Source organism: Glossina fuscipes, unplaced genomic scaffold (assembly GCF_014805625.2).
Source record: "Glossina fuscipes isolate IAEA_lab_2018 unplaced genomic scaffold, Yale_Gfus_2 133, whole genome shotgun sequence".
NCBI lineage: Eukaryota > Metazoa > Arthropoda > Insecta > Diptera > Glossinidae > Glossina > Glossina fuscipes.
The window spans coordinates 2,377,621-2,385,082 of record NW_023998476.1 but is presented as its reverse complement, the minus strand read 5'-3'; the positions used below and the strand labels follow the sequence as shown (position 1 = coordinate 2,385,082).

Here is a 7,462-nt window from a genome sequence, read left to right as displayed (position 1 = left end):
TATATATGAATATTTAACTTTGAAGTTAACTCGGTTAACCTTCAAATTGTCAACATTAAACATTCAACAGGTCTTATGTTCCCGGTGAAAATTTACATACACGTGTGCATTTGTTAAGTGTAGAGATAATACGTATGTGTAGAATTAAAACGCATGTGCGTTTATGTGATAACGTTCTCTTAACAAAGAAGAGTAAGCTTTCAAATAAATTACTCTCTGAAAAGCTTAAGGCAAGGCAATAACGAATGTTAACTAAAATAAAAGATGACAAGACAAGATCTTATATCTATATCTTATATCTCGCATCGTTGTTATGAATGAATTTGGCGGATAAAAGTTGATTTTTCATCCCTTGAGAAAAGAGCCACGTGAACAGCCAGCAGCATTTCCTTGATACAGAAGCAGTTGTTTTGTGTTATGTTGAGTCCGACTATGACTCGCTTGCAAACTTCGCAGATGCTAAGCATATTCATTCACTCACGTAGCCATGATTGTTGTAGTTGATGATTTTTCTAACGGGAGACTTTAAATATTGGTAGTTTGCCATTAAACTATTATTACGTTTCAAACCGAAAACGGTATTATACGTTATTGCGCAAAAAAAAAATATATATATAGTGTCAATAATATTAGCAAAAATAAAAAAAATAAGAAATTACTATAAAATTTACCATTAAAAAAAAAAAACAAAAAAATAAAATACCAAAAGCATAAATTGTTACGTAAATAATAGAAGAAGAAAATATGAAAAAAAGATAAAGTAATCAAAGGAGTAAATATGTTATAGGTTAGAAATTATCATAGCGTCGGTAAACAAAAAAAAAAAAATTAAAAATAATCTTTTGTAATAAAAACAAGTAGTGATTATGTGAGAAGAAATAAAAAATCGTTTTCTTCGACTTGACACATCATCTCGTGCCCTTTTAACGGAAAACTTAATAAACCGTAAACAACAAAAAAAAAAAAGGAAAGAAAAACTCATTTGGAATTTAAATTTTTATGATTAACATAGCAGTTATTATTATTCTTGTCTAAATTGATAAACGGAAGAAGGAGAATTACGGAAAAACGAGCTCATTTGCATTTTAATCAAATCACTTGTTTACGGTCGTATTACGGTGTTATTTGTTTTTCTTCATTATTGTGCGAGTGTGAAAAACTGCCATTATGTATATATTGTTATTGTCATTGTGTTGCGCTTAATTCATTTGTATTTTTTTCTAAAATCGCTTTTTAACAAAACAACAATAGTACACGATTTTAATTTATGTTAAGTGGGAAAAGTAAACAATGTATGGAATATATTTTCTATGCACTTAGAAAGGAAAACACTTTCACTTTATTATTAATCCATAAGTTTTCCATTCAACGATTGCTCGCATTGGTTCAATTGGTTCAATTATGGAATTTAATTTACCTTAGAAATTTCTTTTTCGGTAAGTATTATGACGACTTGATTCTTTGATTAAAATTAACTTTGAGAGAAGGGAGCATTGAAGAACAAAGCAAAAAATAATTATATTACGCCGCGACTGGATCACCGTTTGGTGCGTTGATGTTCCCGAAGCTTCCTTCTGCCTGCTATAAACTTTTCGAGAGAAGAAAGGAATTTCAATTTTCTGTAATATTAAGTAGGCGTGGTTGATTTTTTCTATTTTTATGCAGGTTCTGCAAGGTCACCGAAACAATGCAAATGTAAAGTTTAATCGTAACGAAAACGTCACCTCAACTAATATTGTACGGTAGTCGTGTTTTTTGACCGCTTTGGATCTGACTACCAGCTTGCGTATAAGAACTTTTAATGTTTTCGGAAAATTTAAAGCAAAATGCTTTATCAGGAGATAGACGAACAAATCAATTCAAAATTTGATGCTGATCTTTCCGAGCTTTCCGTCTGGCCGTTTCAAATTTTTTGCCAAAATGAATATACCTCTCATCTTTCGGTGATGCATATGAAAAATTATTTCATAAATGTGCCCAGAAAATATTTTATTTCAATTTTCGAGAATGCAATTTAAGTTAACAGTCATGTGTATGTGTGCACGAAATATTAGACATAAAATCTGGAATTTTGGTTAAAAATAAGATTCCTTAAAGAGATAGATCTTTTTTTATTTTCACAACTTTTGTTAGGAACTAATTTCCCAAGAATATCCTAAGGAGAACACATATCCAATTGTCATTTCAAGTGGACGAATAAAATTGCTTGCCTCTTTATTACGTTATACTCTTCTCTCTACCGCATCGATGTCACCAAGAATTGATGGAAATACGTGTTGCTCGGCATATAGATTTAAAGTCTTCACTAATTCAATTCTTTTCCTAGTTATGTGAGAGAAAAAGTCGAAAAGCACGACAGTGTATATGTCGGCAATAAATTCATTTGGGAGGGGAACATCACAAAGCATAAAAGCTTGTATTATGCTAGTAATTTCGATTATGAAAGAAACAAGAGTAGATTTGAAGTCCACAGGGCGTGAGTTTTTGCGACGATCTACATAATTCTTCGCAATAGATGACATCAAAAAAGGAACAGGAAAACCATGGTAGCATAACTGGGAAGACAGCGAAGAAATAGAGCAGATTTAGACTTTGACAAAAAACAAGGGTGCACATGAAAGACTTGAAAAGTGCAGCGTAGGTATCGCGGTACATGACGAATTACAGTACCGCCTCTATAATAAATTGGTTCGGTCAGACAGAGAAAGCACCCGATCAAATAAAGTAAATCGTGACAGTAACAGTATAGGACAATAGAACTTATGTCACTGGTATCAGCCTTACTATATCGGTGTTGCCGTTAAATCTACTTTAATGCAGAGAAAGATAACTTTCTGTAGGGGTGAGTGTTCGATATGGTAAGAGGAACGAGAAGGGAATACTGATCTCGTGTTGTTTGTAAACCGTTGGCATTGCCAACTTATCTTATCGTTTGTGTTTCCCACAGTGTTTGCAGTCTATGGAGAAAATGCGATTTATATCGAAATATCTTTTCGTCACATGTTTCATTTGCATTAATGTACTCCGATGTCTGGTATGTACTATAGTGCTTTAAAATATCGTATTATGTACTATGGTGGCCAAAATTATTTTTGACACGAAATGCACGCGGGAGTTAATATTTTGAATTAAAAGGAAGGTTCGCACTACATATACATATATATACATATATTCGTATATACATATACATGCATATATATATATTCGTATATACATATACATACATGTACATGTGTACGTATATATATATTTACATACATGTACATATATACGTATACACGTATACATATAGAAATATATACATATACATCTATATGGGCATATGTACATATGTATGCGCATATATACATGTAGATATAGATGGACATGTATGTATATACATGTATAAAAAAAAGAGAATGTGAAAATTTGTTCTTTCTGTTTTTAGTGCATATACATATATGCACTGAGGTGGATTGCAATTAAATCGAAAAATTGTGCAGGAGACCCGGCTAGCTTTTAAGTGTAAATCTCGTTTTTAATATAATAAATACACAAATTTATTATAATTAATTCAATATGAGTAAGTGTGTGTAAATAGTCAGTTGACTTTCGTCATTTAACAAACGTTTTTAAACCTTGACGTCTGTCCTTTCGGTCTATGCACATATTTGATAGTTCGCAGTAACATTTCTGTAGCATATTGTGTGACGACCCCTGAATATCATATATTTACGTACGTATTGGTGAAATTTGATATATTGATAGATTGTCAACACCAAAGTCAATATTGCGTGAATTGATGTTTACGTTCAGTGAAAAAGTAAACATGTAAGTAGGTGTGTGCCCGAGTGTATGTTTACAATTTTCAATAGGATGTTAATATTCTCCGGAGGATTGGAAGGTATCGAACAAGGAACAAGAGGGCGAATGAGCGAGGGAGAGCGATATGCGCATTAAGTTTCATTGTTTAATCAAATACTTAATAATGGGTGTGAATTTTATTGGTTTTACTATAAAATTGACAGTTTATGTGTTTATTGTACAATAGTCCAACTGCTTGTGACATTTTATTTTAAAATTTTTATTTTTTAAATTAACATTACAAAACAAATTAACATTAAGATTACTGAAGATCTGAATATATGCGCAGACGTCGTCTGTGGTGAAAAAGGCTTTTGGAAGTTGCAAACTGCCGTAAAAGTTTGCTCGGGAGATGAAGTTATGTAGCTCCAATGCAATAAAATCCTTGACTGAAGTCTACACCACATCCCAATTTATTTAGGCGTGACGGATAAATATGTTCAAGATCGCAAAACGGCGGGTATGATTTAAGCAATTTCGATATCAATACCTATAAGAGAGAGAAAGAGAGAGAGAGAGAGAGAGAGAGAGAGAGAGAGAGAGAGAGAGAGAGAGAGAGAGAGAGAGAGAGAGAGAGAGAGAGAGAGAGAGCGTGTGCGTGATCTAGCTAGGACATTCCCAAAAGGAAATACCTTCCTCTACCTACAAGAAATACCAGGAAACACCATGAGCACAATCAATTTAACGAAACGAAAAAAAGAATGATGACAATAAATTAAAAAACAAACATTTAAGGTTTTATTTTCGCCAATATTTCACATTTTTTTTTTTATATTTACTATTTTCCGTAGTCGAGTTGATACGAATCACGACTACTAAGTGAGTGTCAGCGAGCCTAAACCTCGGTGTCAGTTAGGGTCAGAGATAAACGCATCGTTGGTAAAGTATACTTGGTTGTAGTTGCAATAGGTACTCAAAAAAAAAAAAAAAAAACGGAAAAAAGCATTCTTTATAATGCGGTTTTAATGGCCTTTTTTCATTTCGAAAATTAATAAAACATGATTAAGTATCCGTTAAAGTCATGTCGCATCGAAGATATCGTACGTTACTACTAATTAATGGCGGCTCATCTCATTGTTAAACAATTTTATCAATACATCAATTTCGTTCTCGTTGGGTAACTTTAATAACAAATTTATCCCTTTATAGACATATGCTTAACTACATTGATAAACTTATATTAATTCAATTAATCAATTATATGGAAACTTTATAGAATAATTAACTTCACAGCAATTAATGACATCAGGTGCGCAGTGGTTAATTAATTAAAATTTTCTTTAGCAATTCATTTAAAATATGTCGTCCGTCGATTACACAACATCTAAAGCGCTCGAGTATTGCTTATTGTTAATAGAATTAATTTTTATGTATGTTACTTAAGAGAATATTGTTCCGTCTGCCAAGGAACGGTATGTTGAAAAGTAAAATTTCGTAGGATATAAGAACAAGTGTTCGACCACTAAACACTTTACATCAAATAATACTGCGTTTATATTTTCCATAACATACAAAAAATTGCAAATAAAGTTATCTGATAAATGTTTATTTTTCATGAGAAGATCCTAAAATTAAAAGTAGGGTGTTTCAAATTTCGTAAAATTAAACTTTTTTGCCGAAGAATATATTGCTCCGCGCTTATTTTTATCATAAAATCGTGGAAACTAAACCTTTCCCTGTTTTAATGACTTGGGAGAAGCAACCCTAAAAATGATTTCATATGATCCAAGTCTGAATCAATTTTCATCAAAATTCTAAAAAGTACTCCTACTCCTTACTTATTTTCTTCTAAGAACTTTTATGTAGGAAAGAATTTAAAAAATTGTCCCATCGCCGAATTCTACATTCCACATTCCAATTTAATTTATACGGCAAAAAACTGGTTTCCACTACTTTTTTTCAAAAAATATCAATAATTTCAGTTTCCTTTCATAAGACTTTTTCTTTTAAGAGTCGGATCCAAACGTGCATTCAATAGGTCTCCCCTTTCGGCTAAACGTTACGTTAACGTACCAAATTTCTATGAAATATTTCAAAATTTGTGTGCTGTAGGTTGAAGATGAAAATATAGGGACAGACATCAAGCAATCATAGGCCTATATTGATTCAGAGAGTGATTTCGAGTCGATACAGGATATAAGTAATTGTTTAGGTGAGGAAAATGCATAAACAAGATCGCGATTTAAAAAAAAAATATATTCCAGATTATGAAGCACTCATTTCCACTTGCTTAGGTGCGTAATTAAGTGGAACTGTCGCACTTGACGCATCGGAAATTCGAGAGTAATAGTCGAACAAATCCTCCAATCACAATCAGGGACAAACTAGAGCAGTTTTTGGTACGATTAGTCTGTACCATTTGAAAAATGGTACAATGGCGCATGCGTACGACATTTACTTTCAACAGGGCGGCCCCAATTGCTACACGGCTTGTGAAGCAATGGTTCTATTATGCTTACAGAGCACCTGCTGTTAAAATTGCTTAACTCTTAGATTGGTTACGTATCGTCCACCGAGCAGAAATATTCTTATGAAACTCTCCTTTGTTGTGATATTCATACCCTATAGTGTCCGGTAACGCCCGGAAGGGCTTAAAATGAACCTTTATATAATGAGTATATATAGTGATGTAAGGTTATCTGTCCGTCTGTACATTTGATATCTATCCATTTCCTACAGATAGCAATTATTCACGTATTTTGATGAAATTTCGTATTCCCGAATGTTTTGGTCCAAGGACGAACGCTGTTGAAAATGTTTCGGGCTTAACCATTTTTTCAACCCCTTGCACGTATAACGGCTTATTTTGAAAAATTGTTATATGAACAACTGGAGAGTAATGTAGGCTACTTAATGCTGGGCCGGTGGGCCACTATACTATTTTTGCCTATTTTATAACCATTGTATTCAGCTGATGCTTAACTATAGAAATATAGAACTTAGAGTTTAAGGAATTGCTTTGAAATGAGGAATGGCGATTAATTTTTTGATAGCCAATTGCACTGACTTGCGTACACTTTCGGAAAACTCTGGCGCACATTCACTCACACGAGAATTATCTTAAGGATTACTATAGCTTCATTACTTATGTAGTTTACCACATTATTATATAAAGTTTTTAAACTTTTTCTTATTAATGTGCGGTTTGTTGTTAAACCATAAAAACAAATGCGCACAAAACACTATTATTATTATTATTATTTTAATTTTAGACTAATGAATTGAATTCTTAGACTAAAAAAAAGACATTGAGCACTAGCAGCACAGGCTATCGGCTCTAATATAAGTAAATGTACATTAGATAATGAGCTTAGTAGTATTAATAAAGCAATATATAGAATTTATATTCGGTTCTGAAGCTGATTTTAGAATGTCCAAAGGGTTAGTCGCTCCAAATGCAATATTTCTAGCCAAAGAAAACTTAAGGCAGTCGCAGAGAATGTGCTTTATAGTTAGAGTTTGTCCACAACTGCAGATTAGGGAGGAAGACTTCTTCAAGATCCATTGGTGAGGTGCGATAATATGACCAAGGCGAATTCTCGAAAATGTTTGGATCTTGGTTTTCTCAACATTTGTTGGATATAGAGGTGGAGTTAATTGAGGGTTAATGCAAGAGTAG

At 32.8% G+C, this 7,462-nt stretch overlaps 1 protein-coding gene across 1 annotated transcript in view; it reads left to right on the top strand.

The window, feature by feature from the left end:
• The first annotated feature begins 790 nt into the window (after positions 1 to 790).
• Positions 791 to 7,462, top strand: part of LOC119641027 (probable serine/threonine-protein kinase mps1) — a 43,408-nt gene continuing 36,736 nt past the window's right edge. Inside the window, exon 1 of the mRNA XM_038039442.1 lies at positions 791 to 1,436. The gene's annotated coding sequence lies outside the window, so the exon portion shown is untranslated. The remainder of the gene's footprint in view (positions 1,437 to 7,462) is intronic.